The following is a 24,593-nucleotide window of genomic DNA, read 5'->3' on the forward strand; positions in this document are numbered from 1 at the left end:
AAGCAGTGGCACAGACTGCTGTGAACTATTTTGCGTATGGTAATGAACTCCTCGAATTACCACCTTTCTATTTAAAATGAGACACCTCCTACCTTATAATGGCCATATGTGCAAATGAACAGAAAAATCAGCAAAAATGTCAAGAAAAGTTCTGGTGTATAAAAACAAATCAAATTATCAAATAAAAGGCATATAAAATCAGGCTATTTATTCTTGAAATCTATGGAATGTTCACCTAATCTGGATGGATAAGATTTGTATTCTGTCTTGTTCACTAAATCAGCAAAATGCTGAGGGCTTCACATTTTATTTTTAAAAATAGATGTCCTTTTCGAGTTTTCCTGTTGCTGGGGAAGTGTTCCTGCTGTTGCTAACAGAGAGCTAAATGTTCTGCTTTGAATGGGATGTGTTTGTTTTTATTGGTAGGAGTGGCAGAAGGATGAATGAAGGAATCCATGTTTTTAGCTGTGTTTCTTTAAGTGAGATGTCTGCCTTCTGGGTAGAGGTACCCTATTGGCTATTTACCAGATAATCCGTCTATAGAATCATAGAATATGCTCATTAGTTTACATATTATTTTATTCATTAAATCTTAAATGGGCTAACTATTGAAATTTAGAGATCATAAGGTTATGGAATTCATATCAGGAACATCAATTATCGCTCAACATCTAGTGGTTAGAAGGTGCACAGAAGATATTTAAACCCTTTACATTTTTGCCTAATGTAATTTAGCCTCAATAAAAAGGGAAGAAAAATAGATGAGATCTGGCTTTTTCTTTAAATCTTTTGATCATATAATTAAAATACAAGCCATTTTTTTCTTAATCTTTATATATTACTCTTTGCTCTATTTACCACAGGAAACTGATGGGAGAAATATCACAGACAAAATATTACAAAATATTACTTTGGTATATACTGTGCTTAAAACTGCATGGAAAAACAGTAGTTCTTCTGGCTATCCCAACCTTACATAGGAATTACAGAATTACTTTTTAATGTAATTTATTGCCCTAAAATTAAGTTCTATATTATTATGATTTTAATTGTGTTGTAGTACTATATAAAAGATTGTTGATTTCATAAACAAGAGCTTTTACCTTGTGTCTGTTCTGAGTAATTCATTGAACTTTATGGTTATGCCAAAAAATGTGATAATGCTGAAACTCTACACTGTGAAAATATAATTGAGTTTCTAAATTTCATGTTTGTCTTTAGGGTAAAGTTGTTACCCTAAAGTCATTGGTTTATGGGGAGGAGGCAATATTTTATAATAGCTCTCTAAATCTATCTGTAGCATGACGATGCTATGTGTTCACCTCATCATTTCATTTTCCTCATTGATATTGAAAGAGATTACATGCTCTACCTATCTGGTTAGGGTGGTCTAACTAGCTTAAATCAAAGGAGTGTAGCAATCCTCCCCTCTATCCATCTTCCAAGGTGACCTTGGATGCTACAGATTGAGATAATAGAAACTCAAACTGGAAGGAACTACACAGGAGAACCCATCTACTAGATCAGGAAAAAAATACCTTTGGACTTTGCATGAGTGACAAATTCTTTTATTATTATGGGTGGTGGTTACAGCAGCTGGCAATATATGCCCTGAATAAAATACCCTCTAACTCTACTTTCTGAGAATAGAAAGTTTCTAACCTAAGGAATGTTTGCCCTCTTTTTCCCCCCACCCCTCAGGATCAGGGGACTGTTTTAATTAAGGGATATTACTTAAGTAGATCTCCAATTGATATACAATCCTCGAAGGACTATGGCCTTAATAAATCATGTCGTAGGTGTTATAGATTAGACTACATACACACACACACAGAGATTAAGATTTCTGGGTCAAAAGGGTGACCTCAAAACCCTGCTCTGGCCGGGCGTGGTGGCTCACACCTGTAATCCCAGCACTTTGGGAGGCCGAGGTGGGTAGATCACTTCAGGTCAGGAGTTCAAGACCAGCCTGACCAACATGGTGAAACCCTGTCTCTACTAAAAAAAAATAGAAAATTAGCTGGGCGTGGTGGCACACACTTGTAATCCCAGCTACTTGTGAGGCTGAGGCAGGAGAATTGCTTGAATCCGAGAGGCGGAGGTTACAGTGAGCCAAGGTCACGCCATTGCATTCCAGCCTGGACAACAAGAGCAAAACTCCATCTAAAAAAGAAAAAAAAAAAATACCCTACTCCAACCAGGTTACACAGAAAAGAAAACCAAGGAAGCGACGAATAGCAATAAGGATGAATAAGAGAGTTACGGACCAGAAACAGGGAACATCCTGAGAAACTCTCCAGAGAGTTCCAATAGCTAATATAATCCAAGGATGTGGTAAAACTGGAAACTAAGAGAGTAGTTGGAGAGGATTCCGATTTTGAAAGATGTTCTATTGTGGGCCAAATAGTATCAAACAACATTGCATGCTGCACAGAAATCTTTCATGAAAAGAAGAGTCAATCAGTGCAGCAAACTTCATTGTTATCTTATTTTCAGAAATTGCTACTAGTGCACATCTTTGTGTTCAGTAATGTCCTGCCGGTAGCTTAAAACCAGCTATAGTGGGAGAATGTACACAACAGAAATAGCCAAATGACAAATTAAGGCTTGAATTATTGCTTTGCTGGTTTTTTAGAGTTAAGACCAAGAGAAAATGTTAATAATGAATAGTAGGCCAGACGTGGTGGCTCACGCCTGTAATCACAGCACTTTGGGAGGCTAAGGCAGGAGGATTGCTTGAGGCCAGGAGTTTGAGACCAGCCTGGGCAACATAGTGAGATCCTGTTTCTACAAAAATAAAATAGAAAATAGCCAGGCATGGTGACACATGTGTGGAGGAGGCACCTACTTGGGAGGCTGAGGCAGGCGGATCACCTGAGTCCAGGAGTTCAAGGTTGCAGTGAGCCATGATCATGCCACTGCACCCCAGCCTGGGCTACAAAGTGAAACCCTGTCTCAAAAAAAGAAAACACACACATAAAGGTGTCATGACTAGCTGTACATGATGTATAGCACAAACAAAGAACTATCTTTCAAGTATAGGCACAGCCTTTTTGTGTATATGTAGTAGTTTGTTTTATTGCAATTTGCAGATATTTTGGTTTTTACAAATTGAATGTTTGTGGCAACCCTGCATCAAGCAAGTTTGTCAGCACCATTTTTCCAACATGTGCTCACTTCATGTTTCATTTTCACATTTTGGTAATTCTCACATTTCAAACTTTTTCATTATTATTATATCTGTTATGATGGTCTGTGATCAGTGATTTTTGATGTCAATATTGTAATTTTGGAGGGGCAATATGTACCATATCCACATAAGACTGCAAATTTAATCAATAATGTTGTGTTCTGACTGTTCCACTGACTGGTCTTTCTCACTCTCTCTTCCTTTCTTCAGACCACTTTATCCCCTGAGACACAAGAATATTGAAATTAGAACAACTAATAACACTATAATGGCCTCTAAATATTCAAGTGAAATGAAGAGTCAGATGTCTCTTTCAATCAAAAGCTAGAAATGATTAAGCTTAGTGAGGAATGCATGTCAAAAGCCAAGATAGGCTGAAAGCTAGGCCTCTAGCACCAACAGTTAGCCCAGTTGTGGATACAAAGAAAAGGTCTTGAAGGAAATTGAAAGTGCTACTGCATTGAACACATAAAAGATATGAAAGTGGAACTGCCATATTACTAATATGGAGAAAGTTTGAGTGGTCTGGATAGATCAACCCAGCTACAACATTCTCTTAAGCCAAAGCCTAATGCATAGTAAGGCCCTAACTCTCTTCAATTCTATCAAGGTTGAGAGAAGTAAAGAAACTGCAGAAGAAAGGCTTGAAGCTAGCAGAGGTTGGTTCAGGGGGTTTAAAGAAAGAAGCTATCTCTATAACATGAAAGTACAAGGTGAAGCAACAAGGGCTGATGTAGAAGCTGCAGCAAGTTATCCAGAAGATCTAGCCAAGATCATTGATGAAAGTGGCTATCTTAAACAATATATTTGCAATGTAGATGAAACAGCTTTCTATTGGCAGAAGATGTCATCCAGGATATTTACAGCTAGATAAGAGAAGACAATGCCTGGCTTCAGAGCTTCAAAGGACAGGCTGACTCTCTCATTAGAGGCTAATGCAACTGGTGAGTTTAAGTTGAAACCCATGCTCATTTGTCATTCTGAAAATCCCAAGGCCCTTAAGAATTATACTAAATCTACTCTGCCTGTGCTCTAGAAATGGAACAACAAGTCCTGGGTAACAGCACATCTGTTTACAACATAGTTTACTGAATATTTTAAGCCCACAGTGGAGACCTACTGCTCAGAAAGAGGGATTCCTTTGAAAATATTACTGCTTATTAACAATGGACCTGATCACCCAAGAGCTCTGATGGAGATGTCTGGGAGAGAAATGTTGTTTTCATGCCTGCTAACCCAACATCTGTTCTGCAGCCCATGAATCAAGGAGTTGTTTCAACTTTCAAGTCTTAGTGTTTAAGAAATGCATTTCATAAGGCTGTAGCTGCCATAGATTAGTGATTTCTCTCATGGATCTGAGCAAAGTAAATTGAAAATTTTTGGAAAGGTTTCACCCTGCTAGGTGTCATTAAAAATATTTGTGATTCATGGGAGGAGGCCAAACTATCAATATTTATGTAGGAGTTTGGAAGAACTGGATTCCAACGCTCATAAATGACTTACAGAGGTTCAAGACTCCAGCGGAAGAAGTTATTTTAAATGTGGAAGACATAGCAAGAGAACTAGAATTAGAAATATAGTCTGGAGATGTGACTGAATTGCTGCAATCTCATCATCAAACTTGAGTGGATGAGGAATGGCTTCTTATGGATGACCAAAGAAATGCCTTCTTGAGATGGAATGTACTCCTAGTGAAGATGCTGTGAACATTGTTGAAATCACAACAAACGATTTAGAATATTACATAATATTATTATTAATATAATAATATATTATTAGTTGATAAAGCAGCAGCCGAGTTGGAGAGGATTCCAATTTTGAAAGATGTTCTATTGTGGGCCAAATAGTATCAAACAACATTGCATGCTGCACAGAAATCTTTCATGAAAAGAAGAGTCAATCAGTGCAGCAAACTTCATTGTTATCTTATTTTCAGAAATTGCTACAGCTACCCCAACCTTCAGCAACTGCTAGCCTGATCAGTCAGCAGCCATCAACCTTGAGGCAAGACCCTCCACCAGCAAAAAGATTACCACTGGCTGAAGGCTCAGATGATTGTTAGCAATTTTTAGCAGCAAAATACTTTTAAATTAAATTATGTGTATTTTTTAGATATAATGCTATTGCACACTTAATAGATTACAGTTTTATATAAACATAACTTCTATATGCACTAGAAAGCCAAAAAATTTTTGTGACTTGCTTTATTGAGATATTTGCTCTATTGCTGTGGTCTGGAACTGAACCCACAATATCTCCAAGGTATACCTGTATTCAAAAACTTAATTATCCAATTTAGCGAAGAATTTGCTCACATGAAGTTGTTCATTGACAAATGAATGAAGTTCTGACATTTACTTGCTAACAAAAAAGAAAATATCAGCCAACACTCATGTTTATGGAACACTTTTTATTAATTGCAACCATAATTTAGGGAGGATACAGGAATTCAGCAAAAGTCAGAAAAAGCATTAGAAGAGGTTTAATTGGCTATGTGAAAATCATAACATGAATATTATATCATTTTTAATAATTGTGTGCCATTTATTCTTCATGTTAGTAAGGTATATTTCAAAAATATATACATGTGTGTATTTTCTTTCCTAGAGAGCAAATTTATCAGCACAGCACTGACACTCTTTTACCCCTTTCACACTGCCTTAGTTTATCCATTAATTGCCAGCTCATTTCCTTCTTTGACATTCTCACATTTGTTTGGCTGAAACTTGAAATAGTTGTCAGAAAAAAGTTGAGAAAGGTAATTTCTCACCATTATCTCTGTTGTCTTAGATACTTGATACGGGAAGCTGTGGATATTGGTTATAGTATTTAAGGTATTCCATTCTCTTTCTTCTAGTTACAAACTTCGCCTCTCTTGCCTTCCTGCCACAGAAGAGACTATGGAACTCAGACTTGATTAATTTGAGCAACAGTGATTAGTGGATTATCAAGTGTCCTAATGAAACAGAGAATTTGTCTCTGGGTTTGATACATAGATTCTCAGGGGAACTTCTTCCTAGGGTGGTTAAGCTGGATCTTCTGGCAGGTTAAGTTCTCCACCATGTGAAGAAGGTATCTCTGCAGCAGGAGAAAATGAGATTACTGTGCCAAGAGAGGTAATTCCCACAGTAGTGAACAGCAGATAGAGTACATCCTGGTAATGCTGACTCTCCAGACCCAGTTCTTGTGGGCATTACTTCTTGCAGCCATTGAGTTATTCTACTATTTTCCCAGCTATATGGGCAATATATTGATATTTGCCTTAAGATAATTTGAGTTGACTTTCTCTTATTTGCAACAATAGTGTCCTGACTCATAAAAATCCCTGTGTATTTAGTGGGCAGGCTTCATTGAGTTTGCAAACTTCCTGAAATTCTATGCAAGATTTGTGTGTTTCTGTTTAGGTGCATTTTTACCCTCTGGGAATAGGGTTCCTGGCTTTCCTCAGATTTGAAAAAAGAATATATGCCCACAAAAGCTGACTAAAGTTAACGTGAGTCAAAATAAGCTAAATACATAGCTTTGTATGTCAGAATTTGTTCAGTATGTATCACAGAAATCAAGTGGTGGTTACATTCACCTGAGCATGAATTTGAGTCTTTCTTTGATGTTTTTGACCTAGATTTCAAAGCTTCCTAGGAGTTTTAAGTCCCAAAGGCACTTAATTTTCATTTGATTTCTTCCTTGTTACTTTCTTCACATAGTAACCTATTTGTATATGTGTGATATTGTTAGCATATTTCTCAGGAGAGACTAAAATGGAAGGCACTTGTTATTCACTTGATTTATGAAATTTCAAGAAGGATGAACAGTGAATATGGAGTCAGTATCTGTATTTTATCAAAACTTCAAAAAATGACTTTTATCTATCTTTAGAAATAACTTTCAAGGAAATGACATCAGGCATTAAACTCAAATTTGGTAACTATTTCTCAGATGTTTTAAGATTACTTTTACAAAGACTTCTGGGTTAAGAGGACAATGAAATTAAGTTATAGGGTGGGAAGAACCTTTGTTGGGGGCAAATTAAAACTAGACTTATTGTGAATTAGAAAACAGTAAAATATAAGAAACCTATCTTTTTCTCTTGTGATATTAGCTATCAAGTGGAAAATAATTGCATTTGGTAAAAGCAAAATAAAGTGTTCCCAATACTATGCATTCAATACCTTTACTTCAGAAACAGCTAAAGCAATTTCAGAGGATGATTTTTGTCTAAGAAAGTAATTTATTGCTTGAATAAGCATGACACAGAAGGCTGTGCAGGTTCTGCTCGCCTAACTGAAGCAATATTTTGTCAGCCTCTGTGAGAGTTTTGATTGATTGTATCTATGGCACTAAAAAGAAATTATTTAAATCTTCTTTAAAATGTAATGCACACAATAAAGTAATATAGTGAGTTCTTTGAAAATAAATCTTAATTGAAAATTAAAATGCAGTATATTTAACTTTATAAAAAATAAAAACACTTTCTCACCGGAGCCAATAGACAACATTATAAATATCCTGTCAAAGTTGAAGTAAATACACAATGTTTAAGGCTTACAGAAGAATACAAACAGACTAAAATATCAGATTAATGGATAAGTCTAGTAATGAGAATTTAAGAGCTAAAGCTATGAAATTAGCTGGCCTTTTTTTTTTTTTTTTTTTTTAAGACGGAGTTTCACTCTTGTTGCCCAGGCTGGAGCACAATGGCATGATCTCGGCTCACCACAGCCTTCACCTGCTGGATTCAAGCGATTCTCCTGCCTCAGCCTTCCGAGTAGCTGGGACCACAGGCATACACCACAATGCCCAGCTAATTTTGTATTTTTAGTAGAGACAGGGTTTCACCATGTTGTTCAGGCTGGTCTCAAACTCCCTACCTCAGGTGATCCACCCACCTTGGCCTCTCAAAGTGCTGGGATTACAGGCGTAAGCCACCACGCCTGGCCAACTGGACCATTTTAAGAAGAATTTTACTACATTTAAATTTGTGCACTTAGTTGAAATTTAGTGTTGCTTCTCTAAATCATACAAACCATTAAGTTGTTAGTTGAGAATGATTAATACACAGAAAGAAATTCTATCCTTAGTTCTAAGTCTGCAGTAGTTTATACCTATTTAATGGGTAGTTGGGCTAGTCTGACCTTTAAGGCTAGCTCATATTCTTGGAATCTACATCTTCATGAATACCTCTTATGCTATTGGCAATAATATTAATTCAAACATATGCACAGATAGGTTGATATATAAGCTTGACACAGAAAGCTATTAAGTCGTGTTCACTGAACTGAAACAATATTTTACCATCCTTTACATGAGTGTGTGTATGTGTGTGGGTGTGTCTAAAAGAAAGGTTTGGGTACAAGATTAATGAATTGACCCCTGGATGTTCCTGATGACAGAACTCAGATTTTCATGAGAATTCATTACAATAGAACTGCAAATTAACATGGTTTTAGGTGTTGTGTTCAGCTCCGAGAAGAAAAAGTTAGATGCAAAGAAATCTGGTTTGAGACAAGAAATATGTGACTTATTATTCTTTATTATCTACTTACTGAAATTCTTTATTACCTCCATAAGATACCTTACCCTGATGTCAAAAGTAGTAACTGATCCCGAACTAAACCATGCTGTGACACAGTTTGGCACTATTTAAGTTGTTATTTTATGTGACATGCAGATAGAGTTTTAAAACACAAAATAAATAACCAACAGACCCATGTGGCAATTCCTCATTCCTCACACCAAAGACTTTATAGATACTAAGGAGTATATAAAACACCACACTCTCACCCATGGATAATACTAATACCGAGTTAGAAGGTTTTCACCCTTATATTGCCAGAAAGGAAATTGCAAACAGATGATATACACAGTTCATTGATATGCTTAATACACTTACTCCATGAAGTGTAGAAAAACTGCCAAAAAAAGAAATTATGAACAGCATTCCAAATGCTTAGGAAGTTAATGTTACATTTTAGAAAAGTAATGACCGAAAACCATTTTCTACTTCATACATGCTACTTAGATATCTGCACAAGCTTTCCCCTCACAGATAAAAAACTGAAAGTAAATGTAAAACACCAATAAACCTGGCCACTAATATTGCCACTTCAAGAACATGGACAATAATGTGACATCTTTCATAGCTGACAGGATTTCTGCCAGAGGCTTGATAGATTGTCCTCTACCGAGTTACTTCTACCTATTTCTCAATTACAAGCTTATGTTCCTGCAAAATACTAACCTAGCCAAATAAATAACCGTTGTTTCTGAAAAGAGCATCTGCCCTGTGTCCCTTCTTCTATTCTATTTTAATAAATCAGGGTCAGCACATGACCAAAAAAAAAAAAAAAAAAAAATCTGAAATCTTCTCTACTAGTCTCTCCGGAAATACAGCATCTAAAATTAATCCTAAGCGTCCACTTTTGTGCTTTCTCTCCTCATACCTTATAATGAGACCTCTACCTTTTCTGATTCACAGGTAACTCCTAAACTAAAGGTACATCAGACCCAACAGGCAGAAAAAGAGCCTGCAAGGCAAGAGAATGAGACCCAAATGCTGCACCAGTGTAAGCTGAAGTACAAAGGAGGCCAAAAGTTTACCCTACTATGTTTGATTTTTAAAATTCTATAGCCCATTTTAGGTTAAAAATCCTATCACCTCTTTTTTCAAAATGTCTACCCCCATCCCAAACATGAGGACCACTTTTTCTACCCTCTTCCAAATGTGAAACCTGCTGAGAAATTAAAAAGAACAGAATTCAATAGGCACTGAGGAAAAAGATGGGTCTCAGAGTAGGTTTGCGGTAGGTACAAAACATTTAAAGTATTAGTATAAGTCCTTTAACAAAAGTAAGATAATTCTTTTACTTTCAGAATTTTTATTTGCATAACTTTGTTTAATAGACAACTGATTGAACTTTGATTATAAAATAATTATGAAAACCCCAAAATGAATGTGACTGCTTGCCGTAATTGATGCAGTTACAGTTTGAAAGTAACACATGTCGCAAAGAGAGGACACAGCAGAAAATTTAGAATCATAATTTTTAGGCAGTAACTGTTGATGAATGCCAATTTTGAATTATTTTAAAAACCAGAGACTAATAAATAGTTTTATAGGACACAGTTTTATAAAACTTAAAAGTAAATTTTTTTGTGAACTCTCTAGAGAATAAGTTTTGGCAAATATGCTAGTGATGAAACACTTTCTATTCTGTAATAATTATATTGTATGCAATCATTATTTTGTATGTCTTTACTACATCGAGCTTCTCAAAGAGCCTATCTTTGTATCTCCAGATCCTATACAAAATGTAACTAAATAAATGTTTGCACAGTTGATTATTTTACTTATTTATACCTTATATTGTTATAGAATACATTCTTGAGAGTTTACATTAGAATCAGTTCTGAAGCTTTTTAGAAAACAAATTCTCGGACCCCACTCTGCACATAGGGCTAGATATGTTTTAAAAGCTGTACAAATTGATATACATGCTATGACATGATGGATATATAGAGACATGATGGAAACATGCCTGCCAAAGTCAGGAACAAGGTAAGGATACCTATCAGCTCCACTACTACTAAACTTAGACCAAAGCTATTAGCTGGTGAAATCATACAAGGGAAAATAAGCAGCATTGTAAGAATTTGAAAAGAAAGAACCCAGTGCAGTAGTGCATACCTGGCAACTGAAGTCCTAGCTACTTGGGAGGCTGAGGTGGGAGGAGGGCTTGAGCCCAGGAGTTTGAGGCCAGGCTGAAAAACACAGGAAGATCCTATTTCTTAAAAACTAAAACTAAAAATAAAAAAATTAGAAAACAGAGTAAAACTGTATGTAATGACATATGATACATTGGTATACCGAAAACACAGAAGATAATCAATGCTAAGACTAACACAAGTAAGAAAAAACATTTAATAAGGTAGCAGATATTAAAAATATATAATTAAAGAAGCAAATGTTTAAAATAAGGGCAGAAAGAAATATTTAGAAATAAATCAACAAAAACTGTGCAAAACCTATGTAAGAAAAACCTTAAAATACTCAAATTCAGAAAGTAGGCCTGAAGTAATGGAAATACATCCTTTCTCTTTGGGAAAGAAAACTCGATATTATAAAGATGTAAATTCCCTTTAATTTAATATATAAATTAAATGTGATCCCAATAAAGATACTCTGAAGTTGTTGTTATTTGATGAAGATAGATTAATGCTAAGATTCATGTGGAAAAGTAAACATGCAAGAATACATAGGGAAACTCCAAATAAAGAAAAGCTAGGCCAGGCCAGGCGCAGTGGCTCACGACTATAATCCTAGCACTTTGGGAGGCCAAGGTGGGCAGATTGCCTGAGCTCAGGAGTTTGAGACCAGCCTGGGCAACACGGTGAAACCCCATCTCTACTAAAACACAAAAAATTAGCCTGCTGTGGTGGCATGCGCCTGTAGTCCCAGATACTTGGGAGGCTGAGGCAAGAGAATTGCTTGAACCCAGGAGGTAGAGGTTGCAGTGAGCCAAGATCATGCCACTGCGCTCCAGCCTCGGTGACAGAATGAGACTCCATCACCAAAAAAAGAAGAAGAAGAAGAAATAAAAGCTGGCCGGGCACAGTGGCTCACACCTGTAATCCTAACACTCTGGGAGACTGAAGTGGGCAGATCACCTGAGGTCGGGAGTTCAAGACCAGCCTAGCCGACATGGCAAAACCCCATCTTTACTAAAAAAATACAAAAATTAGCTGGGCTTGGTGGCACACTCCTGTAATCCGAGCTACTCAGTAGGCTGAGGCTGGAGAATCACTTGAACCTGGGAGGTGGAGGTTGTAGTGAGCTGAAATCGTGTCATTGCACTCCAGCCTGGGTGACAGAGCAAGACTCAGTCTCAAAAAAAAAAAAAAACTAATGAGTGAAAAGTAGACTTACATGACATAAAACATACTTTAAAGCCTCTATAATTAAAAAAGTAGAGTGTGGATGCAAGAATAGAGAGACCAATAAAAAAGAATACCAGGTCCAGAAATAGATCCAAGCACATAAGAAAGTTAGTAAATGATAGATGTGGAAGTTTGTATCACGGAGGGGAAATGATAGTCTTTAACAAAAATCGTATTCACATATTAGAATTTTGGAGCCAGGTGCAGTGGCTCATGCCCCAGGACTTTGGGAGGCTGAGACAGGAGGATCACTTGAGGCCATGAGTTCAAGACCAGCCTGGGCAAAATAGTGAGGCCTCATCTATACAAAACATTAAAAAAATTAGCTGGACCTGGTGGCATGTGCCTGTGGTCCCAGCTACTGGGGAGGCTGAAATGAGAGGATTACTTGGGCCTTTGGAAGTTGAGACTATAGTGAATGGTGATCATGCCCCTGCACTCTATCCAGCCTGGGCATCAGAGCAACACTCTGTCTCAGACCAAAAAAAAAAAAAAAAAAGAATTTTGGAAAAAGACAAAATTAGGTCCATACTTCATCTATTCAAAAGAGAATTCTCCAAACACATCAGGTATCCAAATGTAAAATATTAAATCATATAATTACTAGAAGAGAACATGAATGAGTTCATTTAAGACATGAATGTCAGTGCTGCTACGTACATGATCCCATATCAGACACTGTATATAGGTGATCTCAACGAAAAGTTGCTCAAAACTCAGTGAGGAAGATACATTGTCATCATACCCACTCTGTCGATGGAGAAACCTGATGCGGATAAGCTACAAGATAGAAGGCCACATATTTCCCTGGATGGTCTCTCTCACCCTGATCATGTAAATTAACAGCTTATATTCATAGATGTATTCAGAGCCTAAAGAAGATTTTAAGAAACAAGGTATCATACCCATTACAGGCAGCCTTGCAGCCTTCTGCAAATTCCTCATGCCGCAGAACCCGCAGTGTAATGACAACAGTTAAGTCCAGGCCATTTTGGGAAAAGCAAGGGAAGATACTGCTGAAAGGTCGCAGGCTCCTTATAGACGCTCTCAAGGCTGGAGCTGTGCCAAAAGTTTTCTTCTCTAGCCATCTATAATACATAAAGAAGCTGCTCATCGATAAGCCGAAGGGTGTCAGCCTCATTAAGATGAAATTCGAGGACATGAGGGATTGGTCCAACCTAGTAATGCCACAAGAATAATGGGGATTTTTGCCAAACCTGACCATGTTAACATGACATATCCAAAGACTCAGCTTTAGCACTCACTGCCTTTGTTATTGATTTGTGACAATCTCTGTGATCCTGGGAATCTGGGGACAATTCTGAGATCTCCAGCTGGGGCAGGCTGCAGCAAAGTGTTAGTCATTTTGAAATGTGTGGATGCCTAGGAGCCCAAAGTGCCACGGGTGGTTATGGGTGTACTTTTCCCGGTGCCCATTATCAGTAGTCTGAAAACAAAAACAGTGGCAAATTACCTGCCCCCTGACACCCAGGTCTGTTTGGCTGACAACCGAAGCCTTTATGCTGAGGCTCAGATGTCTAATAAAGACAGTGACTATGGCTGGGTGTGTGATTGGCGATTCCTGAAGTTTCACAAGTACGAAGAAAAGGAAGGTCTAGAAACTGGAGCCAGTAAAGGTTTGCTACCTGTTATTGAGGTTCAGAGTTATGGCTTCGACTGGACAGAGGCACCAGCAGCTGCAGTGGTTGGCAGCGAGACCTACGGCATGAACCTGGATTCTCTGTAGTTGGCCGAGAGCCCTGGGGGCAACAGGCTGCTGATCCCTGTTGCACCTGGTGTGGACAGCCTCAACTCAGCCATGGCTGCACGCATCCCGCTTTTTGAAGGGAAAAGACAACTGTGGGTGAGGGCGGAACACTTGAGCAGGGACAGGAGTTACCACTGAGAGGGGACACAGAAGTTCTGCTGAGGACATCTCCAGCTCCCCCTATCCCAGCACATCGTTAAGAGGCTGACAGAATCGGAAACTGTGGCTTCTCAGTTGGTGACTGTGGCCTCCATGTTCAGGAAGCAAGAGGTAGGCATGATACCATCATATGGTTGTAGAAAAAATCAGAATTTTCACAAATTTCTGCTATTCCTCAGAAATAACAGGTCAAAATCCTTCCTGAGAACCCCCATCTCTTCACTGATTTTGAGGTTATATCTTATTTTTTTTCCCTTAGTGACAATGCAAATAGGGGATCCACATGGCTCTATATGTGTGTTTTAAAAATTGTCCACTGAGAAGCATTTTGTGCCCAGAAAGCTCCTGAAAGCATCATCTTGGGCAGGGAGGAATTTGCTGACCAGCTGGTGGGTGTTTTACAATCATCAAGCACTGGTTATAGGTCATGGCAAAGTCACTCACATGTGATCATTGGTCAGTGGTAAATAAAATAAACTATAAAGTGTAGAACCAGCAGATTACATTGAAAAGTTCTATCTGTGTGGTTAAAAATAAATAAATAAAATAAAACATGAACGTAGAGAAATCCTTTCTAACTATGACTCAAAATCTAGAAGCATTAAGAGAAAATATTTTACTTTGCAGCTCTTATTGTCAAAGGGATTTTTATCCAATGGAAGCTGAGCGTTTCCTCACCAGAGCAAGAAAAATCAGCCAGAGGCATCTGGGATGAACCTTGCAGCTACAGGACCAGTACCCAGACCATCTGTGAGATTTGGGCAAAACTGTGTCCATCAAGTGCAGCTTACCTCTACCCCTCTCAGTGCTGCCCACCTCATTGAACTAGGATTATGCCTTTTCTTCCCTACTAGTACTCCACCAAAATTAGAGTCTCTAGTCTGTTTCTCCAATACCCAGAGGCCCTGCATAGAATTTACTACCATTTTCCCACCAAAGGCCACATCCTATTCTAGAATTCTCCATACTATTAGTTGTTAACTAAGGACCTGCTTTAAAATAATAACCCAGAACAAGAATGCCATCAAATTGACTTCTTCTGGTACTTTTGCTTCCTTATACATATTTATACTCCGATATGACATGGACCCCTTGCATTACCTGTCATCTCTAATAATTACTGCACAATTGGTTCTTCTGAAATAACGACTCCTGTTAGGACCAAGAGCAGGACTTCTTGCAACTTTGCATTTTGGACTACTAGCTTGGTTTCCTCAGTGTTTTACTTGCAGTGAAGTCACTCTTCTCAATGATGCTTTTCCCATGCAATCCTGCCTTTCCTTTCCTGTGTCCAGTCCCCATGGCTAGAATTAACTAGCTTTCTTTAATAACCAAATTGCCTTTCATTATGCTGTGGCAGACATCAGAGCGCTCACCTACATCAGTTCTTTCTTTCTGGAAACGTGATGCATTAAACTTCCCTGCCCACCTTTTAGTTAGGTGACATTGTCTTAGGTCAAGTTTCCCAGATCCAATCTGTAAGACAAGAATGTATATGCAAATGATATATTAAGGAAATATTCTCAAGGAAGACTGTAAGGATGTGATAGAAGCAAGACAGAGAATGAAATAAAGCCAAGAAAGGCAGAAGTCCCACACAGGGTAAGCTTTAGGAAGATCCCACAGGAGAATTTTGGAGGGCAAGCAATTTCTCAGGGTTGTCCCAACCTGAAGCAAGGGAGCTGAGCTAATATTCCTGTACAAAACAGCCTCTAATCAATAGCCACAGCCAGGTGCTATGGCTCACACCTATAATCCCAGCACTTTGGGAGGCTGAGGCAGTCAAATCTCTTGAGCCTAAAAGTTCGAGACCAGCTTGGGCAACATAGTGAGAGCCCATCTCTATAAAAAATTAGCTAAGCATAATGGTGCTCACCTGTAGTCCCAACTCCTTGGGAGGCTGAAATGGGAGGCTGAAATCGCTTGAGCCTGGGAGGTCGAAGCTGCAGTGAGCTGTGAACACACCACTGCACTCAGCCTGGGTGACAGAGTGAGACCTAGTCTCAAAAAAAAAAAAAAATTCAGCAGCCACTTGAAAGTATGCACCAGGCATTTCTGACTCTTGGTGCAAAGGGGCTCCAGTAACCCAAATGGAAGCCATTGAAGAAAAGTCACAGGTGCTGGCCATTGAATACATGCCAATCAGGGATTTAAGCCAAGGACAGACATTGTCTGTTTCAGGTCTCAAGTGAGTAGCTCTCTGGCCAATGATTTCTGAATGGAAATTATTGATCACAGTGAATTTCATTTTCAGCGTGCACTCCTCCAGCATTTTTTTCTCCTTCCTTGTCAATCTAGGAGTCCACCTGCTTTAGAAAATGCAGCATCATAAGGTGGTAGAATCTGGTCAGATTGCATCTTTGAGTTAAGCAGGCAGAGCCTTCTTCTGACCTATGTTAGACATTTCTATTAAGTGAGAAATAAACTTAGTATGTGTTTGTTATTATAGCACATCCTCTCCTATCCTGACTAATATATATCTCATATATGCATTTTTCATTCAAAAATATTTGCTGAGCAAATATCATGTGCTAGATATTATGCTAGAGAATATAAAGACAAAAAAGAAATGTTCCTTTTCCTCAGAAAGTCCCTTATCATAATAGAGTCTAGTTAGTGCCATGATGGAGATAAGCGGTGGGACCCAGAATGCCATGTGAGCAATGAGTAGAAGACTCTAAATGAGACAGCAAGGCAGGCAAGGCTCCTTACAGGTTCCATATGAGTCATATTATAAAGCATGAGTTAAAATTAGCTAGAAAAATAAGGGAGCTGGGAAAGGAAGGTCAATAGAAGCAGCCAGAACATGAGATGCAAAGTTCTGATTTGTGAAGGACAAGATACACTGATGACTCACTAATCTATAACAACGTACAAAGTAGTATTTTGATCTTTTTTTGTTGTAGCTTGGCCTGTCAGATTGAACCACAGACTAGTTAATTGACAGGAAGTAATTTCAAATGATGGGCTACTTCATAACCTAAGGCAAATTATTATTTTACTTCTCTGTGTCCTGTTTACCTATTCTGAAAGATGAAAGTACTGACCTGCTTCATGGAGATGTTGTTTAATTACTATTCAAAGTTGCTTTGAAAATATCAAGCCCTTCTCAAACAAAGTACTAGTACAATTTCCTTGGGAGCTGTGCTAACAGATGACAATGTAGATTTAAATCTTTAGACTGGAATAAATCTCAAGAAAAAAATAATTATTGATTCCATTCCACTAGTATTAGAGAACTTTCTACTTACATGTCTTTAATTATCTCAGGCTAAAAAAAAAAAAAAAAAATGGTAAAGGTATGATTATTCCATGACAAGAATAGGAAAATTTTTAAAGTTACCATCACTGGGCCGGAAATGGGCTCATGCCTGCTATGCTAGCACTTTGGGAGGTCAAGGTGGGCAGATCGCTTAAGCTCAGGAATTCGAGACCAACCTGTATCAGGGAAAACCCCACCCCCGATATTGATCATGGGTTCTTTTCTATTTCCCTAAGCATCTCAGTTGGTTTGAGAAATAAAGGGAAAGAGTACAAGAGAGAGAAATTTTAAAGCTGGGTGTCCAGAGGAGACATCACACGTCAGCAGGTTCCGTGATGCTCCCTGAGCCGTAAAACCAGCAAGTTTTTATTAGTGATTTTCAAAAGGGGAGGGAGTGCACGAATAGGGTGTGGGTCACAGAGATCACATGCTTCACAAGGTAATAAAATATCACAAAGCAAATGGAGGCAGGGCGAGATCACAGGACCATAGGATGGGGCGAAATCAAAATTGCTAATGAAGTTTCGGGCACGCATTGTCATTGATAACATCATATCAAGAGACAGGGTTTAAGAGCAGACAACCTGTCTGACCAAAATTTATTAGGTGGGAATTTCCTCATCCCAATAAGCCTGGGAGCGCTACAGGAGACCAGGGCTTATTTCATCCCTTCAGCTTCGACTGTAAGAGGCGGCCATCCCCACAGGGGCCATTCATAGGCCTACCCTCAGTGGCACATTCTCTTTCTCAGGGATGTTCCTTGCTGAGAAAAATAATTCAGTGATATTTCTCCTATTTGCCTTTGAAAGAAGAGAAATATGGCTCTGTTCCATCCGGCTCACTGGCAGTAAGTTTAAGGTTACCTCCCTGGTTCCCTGAACATCACTGTTATCCTGTTCTTTTTTCAAGGTGCCCAGATTTCATATTGTTCAAACACACATGCTCTACAAACAATTTGTGCAGTTAACACAACCATCACAGGGTCCTGAGGCGACATTCATCCTCCTCAGTTTACAAAGATGACGGGATTAAGAGATTAAAGTAAAGACAGACATAGGAAATCACAAGGGTATTGATTGGGGAAGTGATAAATGTCCATGAAATCTTCACAATTTATGTTCTTCTGCCACGGCTTCAGCTGGTCCCTCCATTTGGGGTCCCTGACTTCCCACAACAAACCTAAAAAAGCAAAACCCCATTTCAACAAAAAATAAAAAAAAATTAGCTGAGTATGGTGGCACGTGCCTTTAGTCCAGGCTACTTGGGGGACTGAGGTGGGAGGATCGCTTGAGCCCAGGAGGTCAAGGCTGCAGTGAGCCGAGATCCTGTCACTGAACTCCAGCCCAGGTGACAAAGTGAGACCCTGTCTCAAGAAAGAGAAAAAAGTTACCATCACTGGAAGGGGCTTCCAGGGAACAAGTACTCAGATGACCCATTTTACCCTTTTAAATTTAAATGCAGATGATGATGATAACTAACATCTAATTAGCAAATAGTATGTTCTAGAACTGTTCTATGTGTTTTTCCATGTATAATCTTTGGAAATTATCTAGGCAACCTTATCCCTAGATAGTAAAAAACCTAGACAGGTTTATTACTATCTCTGTCTCACAGATAAGGAAATGCAGGCGCAGAGAGTTTAGCAATGTGCCCAGGGCCGCTCATTAACCCTGATGGCTCATGGGTCTAGTGGTATTCCTGAGTACTCGTGTGGCTCTGAGAAACTCTGTTTCTCTGTATTTTTTAAAAACATCCACAATTGTCCTTTAGGGCTCATGGGAAGAACAGTACCTTTAAGGTATTTCTATACTCGTGGTAAAATTTCTGCTTATATGACCAGATTAATAAAAACAATTATCTTAGAAGGCAAACTATATAGAAAATTCATCTGAATTCAGCTTTTCCCTGACCACTTTTATTGACCGTGCTCAGTTGACCCATCTGTTTCCCAATTTAGCTTCCCTCAAGATTGTGGGAAATTTCTGATTTTTCTCAGGAACAATTGTGGATATGTCTTTTTTGTGCACCACTATTTCTGAAACTTCTGCCCACATTTAATGCCACTTCCTTATTAGGAATTATAATTATTAATGCCACTGTCTTACTATTGTCTCTAATTTGTCTCTAGAATTGAGACAAAACTAGAAACCCTGCCATAGTTTCATTTTACTGACCAGACCAGTCCCCCCTTTCTTCTTTGCCCATGCTGAGATATGAAATTGAGCAATAATACACATGAAAGTAATCCCCCATATTTTCTGTTTTCTAAACACCAATAATATGCACCTTCCTGTAGCATATTCTTAGTGTTCTCCAATGTATTGATGTATGGAAATCATCTATGATTTACATACTGATCAAACAATATTAGCATTGCTTAATGTTTCCCTTCAAAGACTTTTTTTCTGAGGCCCCCATTCAGACTACAGCATTAAAGAAAAGCTAATGTCAATCAAAATTCATGTGAATTATAACTAGCAGTGTGTGAGCAGTATAATCGATTAGATCAATCTGAAAATATGCAATTATGAAAGCAGAACTGTGTCTGCTTCTCTAGTGGACATATCTATTTTTATTTGCATGGAATACTAGACATTTAATAATTAAATGTAGATTCACTTATAGAATAGTAATGCAAACAATAGCTAATATTTATTAACCACTTACTATGTGCCCAGCACTGTGCTAAGCATTCAGTTTGCATGATTATCATCTAATACCTCCCAAACTCTATGACCCATATCATATATATATATACACACACTTCATATGCTAGTTGATATGCTGATTGATAGATGGCGGAACGTATTCCCATTATATAGACCAAACATGTTTCATTGATATGGTTTTATGAGGGCTATGACGATTTATCTAGTCACCCTACATTATTAACATGCAGTTTTTGCACTTATCGTCTATTTCATATAGAAAATATCTTTTGTTATCTAAGGGTTAAATATTTATTCCAGTGAGTTCTATCAGGAAAACTAGCCTGACATTTAGCGGTCTTTATCAAGAGTCAAAATTTACCAGAATGAACCATAAGGAGAGATTAGAGGAGGAAAGGATTGGGCCTGGGCCTTAGGATCTTTATCAGTTCAAATAGCAGCCAACCAAAAGACAGTATTAGGTTGGAAGAGGCATAATTGGGAGTACGAAAGAAGGAAAAAGAAAAAAAGAGACACAGCTTTGGATGAGAATCATAATATTGGCTAAAGGCAGATATCATTTCCATTTCACACAAGGGGAAATTAAGAGATCAATAATCACATAAAGTTACACAGGTGGTAAAGCCTGGAATCAAATTCCAGAAGAAGCCTGATTCCAAATTCTTCATTTTTTTTTTATTATTATTACATAGGAGTGCTGCCTGGATCCACTGTGTTTTTGCATTGCGAAAGTCTAAGGTAAGTTGACTTTCTAAACCCTTCTTTAATCAACCTAAATCTAGGTTTTCTCATGTCTTTTGAGATTCATGGCTAGCGTCGGGTAGAAATAGTTAGGAAGAAAAGCTAAAGCAGTATAGCCTAGTGACGAAATCTACGGACTCTGGAGTCTAAACTTTTTGAGTTTCAAATTCCAGCTTTGTCACTTACTGACTGTTCTTTCCGACAAGTTACTTGAACTCCTGCATAGCTTTCCTTATCTGCAAAATGAGCACAATAATAATACTAATCTCATGGAATTTTTTAAAGGAAAAAGTAATAAAAACTGCAAAGCATGTAGAAGAATCCTTTTCACACAGGGAGTGTTCAAGTCACGTTGTAAGATATTTCAACATAAATGGTAAGACACTGTTAGCATTGGGCATGGAGATGAAAACCAAGAAGGCAATGAGGATAGAAATCCTCTAAAATAGACAAGAATGGCTTCATCAAAGTGACAGAAGAAACAGAAGAGATGCAGAGGTATGTGTTGGCAAGCTGACTGAGCAAACAAGATGTAAGTGTTAAATAATGAGAAGGAAAAGAATGTGGTTTAACAATGTAGAAATTTCTAGGGACTAGGGAGGAAGCTTGCTTTGCCTCCATTTTGGCTGTTTACAGAAGCAGTGGAAGGCAAGAGCTTCACAGAGGAAGTTGTAAGAGATGCAAAGATATGGGAAGAGTTTAGAGGAGATGGAACGAAGCTATAGAAACAGACAGGATTAAACACAGGTTTGCCCTCAGGGGACTGGGCCATGGGAGTCACAAAAATATAACGGAAAGGAATGTTGAAAGAGAATTTAATGGGAGGAAATGAGGATAATAAACTGGCCCTGGGAAAGTGGGTGTGGAGGATAAGAATGAGGAAGTATTAGAGGAGAAAGAAGTAGGAAATTATATTTGGCAGAAAAGAGTTAACAACCTATTTTCCATGCTCTGACAGGCTTAAACATAAACCAGGTAAGTAGCCAGGGTTAAGAATTAGAGTAGTTGGCCAGGTGTGGTGGTTCACAATTGTAATCTCAGCACTTTGGGAGGCCGAGGCTGGAGGATCACTTGAAGTCAGGAGTTCGAGATCAGCCTGGCCAGCATGGTGAAACCCTGCCTCTACTAAAAATACAAAAATTAGCCAGGCATGGTGGCAGGCATCTGTAATTCTAGCTACTTAGGAGGCTGAGGCAGGAGAATTGCTTGAACTCAGGAGACGAAGGTTGCAGTGAGCCGAGATTGAGCCACTGCACTCCAGCCTGGGTGACAAGAGCGAAACGCTGTCTCAAAACTAACTAAATGAATAAAATAAATTAGAGTAGTCAGGTGGCAGACAAAATAGAATTTTTCAGAGGACACATTAGCGTTGGCTGTCTTCTAAATCTTCATGTCATAGACACCATCTGCTTGACCCAGAAAAGCTTAACTCTACCATGACATACACACACAGACTTGATCCATGTCTATGCATGAGTAGTTAGATGCAGAAATCCTTTTTCTACTTGCGACTAGGTGCGAATTTGGGGTAAGAATGGCTGTTCTCAATTTTTGCAACTGTCTGGGTTCTTTTATAGCTACTCCATTAATTTTAGGGGTTCTGACAAGAGAATGGTTTTAGAGTAATCTAGTTAAGGAGGTGAAATACTAGCTTTCTAGATCTCACGAAAATTAACTGTTTTATTTTATTAATTTTTTTTAATTTTTTTTTTTTTTTGAGATGGAGTTTTGCTTGTTGCTCAGGCTAGAGTGCAATGGTGCAATCTCGGCTCACTGCAACCTCTGCCTCCTGGGTTCAAGCAATTCTCCTGCCTCAGCCTCCTGAGTAGCTGGGATGACAGGCATGCGCCACCATGCCTGGCTAATTTTGTATTTTTAGTAGAAACGTGGTTTCTCCATCTTGGTCAGGCTGGTCTCAAACTCCCAACCTCAGGTGAACCACGAATCTCGGCCTCCCAAAGTGCTGGGATTACAGGCATGAGCCACCACACCTGGCAATTAACTGTTTTTAAATTTGAATAGTTCACATAGTCAACTGTTTTGACAGTGATCCTACTGAGTGGTAGAAGCCTCTGACCCACAGTGTAGATGTAAGTGAAACAGGAAGACAAATAGATTATGATTGAAAGAGTTGGGCCGAATACAATATAATATAATATAAACTTTTTTTTTTTTTGAGACGGAGTCTTGCTCTGTTGCCCAGCCCGGAGTGCAGTATCATGATCTCGGTTCACTGGAATTTCTGCCTCCTAGGTTCAAGCAATTCTCCTGCCTCAGCCTTCCAAATAGGCTGGGACTACAGTGGCACACCACCACGCCCAGCTAATTTTTGAATTTTTAGTAGAGACAGGGTTTCACCATGTTGGCCAAGCTGGTCTTAAACTCCTGACCTCAAGTGATCTACCCGCCTCGGCCTCCCAAAGTGCTGGGATTACTGGCATAAGCCACCATGCCCAGGCTGAATATATTTTTGTTCAAGGAATTTAGAACATAAGACATTCTAAATAATTTGGCCTTTTGTCTGTGAATAATTTGCATATGTTAATATATTAAATATACTTTTTCAAAGACTATTTTAAAAAATATAGCCAACAGATAATAACATATATAACATCTTTTACTTCCAGTAGTCTTGTACTTTTCTCATTCAATAAAACCCTTTTTTTTCTTTGTTGCAGAACTTCCAAATTTATAGAGACATGGGTTCTACAAATAAAGGATTAAATGGACTCTATAGTGAAGGTCTTTGGTGTACATGTTTAATATGTGAGACATTTAAAAATCTTGGACTGATAAGGTCATTTTTATATTAGATATTGAACTGAATTTAAATCTCAACTCTAGGTGGCAGTTTACACCATCACTTACTTTAGTTCTTTTAACAAGCAGTAGATTCATTCACAGTTTTTCCATGAATGCATAATTTTGTGTAAAAATTAGTCCCTGGCTCTCGGTATCTGTTAAAAATAGATTTGATTTTAGGAATAAAATCATGGCTTGAGATGCAGGTTTTCCATGTATCTTGTCATTCTTGGTTTCATTAAGCCGACAGAATAAAGCAAAAGAAAATAGATAAAAATGGATGTTTTAACCGAATTTTTTGGAGAAATATAATATTTTAAAATCATAGCAATAGTTTTACATCAAGATTGTGTTTCTATCATACAGAATAGATCTTAGTATGAATAATTTTTCCATGAATACCCTGATTTTCGGAACTATCAAGGATATTTGAGACTCCGGGTTTTCTGAGATTGTTTAAGCATATTGATTTAATTGAAGGAAAAACTGGCCTATAGAAAAGGAAAATGACTCATAGCTGTGTTTCTTTGCATCTTATTGATGAAAATAGCCAAAGTTGGAGTTTAATTGGGTTGTCAAGGACCAAAATACTCAAGCTGCCCAATTAAAAACAATATGTCGGCGGGGTGTGGTGGCTCACGCCTGTAATCCCAGCACTTTGGGAGGCCGAGATGTGCGGATCACCTGAGGTCAGGAGTTCGAGACTGGCCTGACCAACATGGAGAAACCTCATCTCTACCGAAAATACAAAATTAGCTGGGCGTGGTGGCACATGCCTGTAATCCCAGCTACGCAGGAGCCTGAAGCAGGAGAGGTTTCGGTGAGCCGAGATCGTGCCATTGCACACCAGCATGGGCAACAAAAGCAGAACTCCGTCTCAAAAAAAAAAAAAAAAAAAAAAAAAGAAAGCATATATCAGGCTAGGCGTGGTGGCTCATGCCTGTAATCCCAGCACTCTGGGAGACCGAGGAGGGTGGATCACTTGAGGTCAGGAGTTCGAGACCAGCCTGGCCAACATGGCGAAACCTGTCTCTACTAAAAATACAAAAAGTAGCCAGGTGTGGTGAC

General features: G+C 38.5%; 1 pseudogene; it reads left to right on the forward strand.

Annotated features, from left to right (window-relative positions):
* Positions 1-10,710: 10,710 nt before the first annotated feature.
* On the forward strand, positions 10,711-14,030 carry LOC126950855 (rRNA methyltransferase 3, mitochondrial-like; annotated as a pseudogene).
* Positions 14,031-24,593: the final 10,563 nt, after the last annotated feature.

The sequence above is a fragment of the Macaca thibetana genome, chromosome 3, assembly GCF_024542745.1.
Source record: "Macaca thibetana thibetana isolate TM-01 chromosome 3, ASM2454274v1, whole genome shotgun sequence".
Taxonomy (NCBI): Eukaryota; Metazoa; Chordata; class Mammalia; order Primates; family Cercopithecidae; genus Macaca; species Macaca thibetana.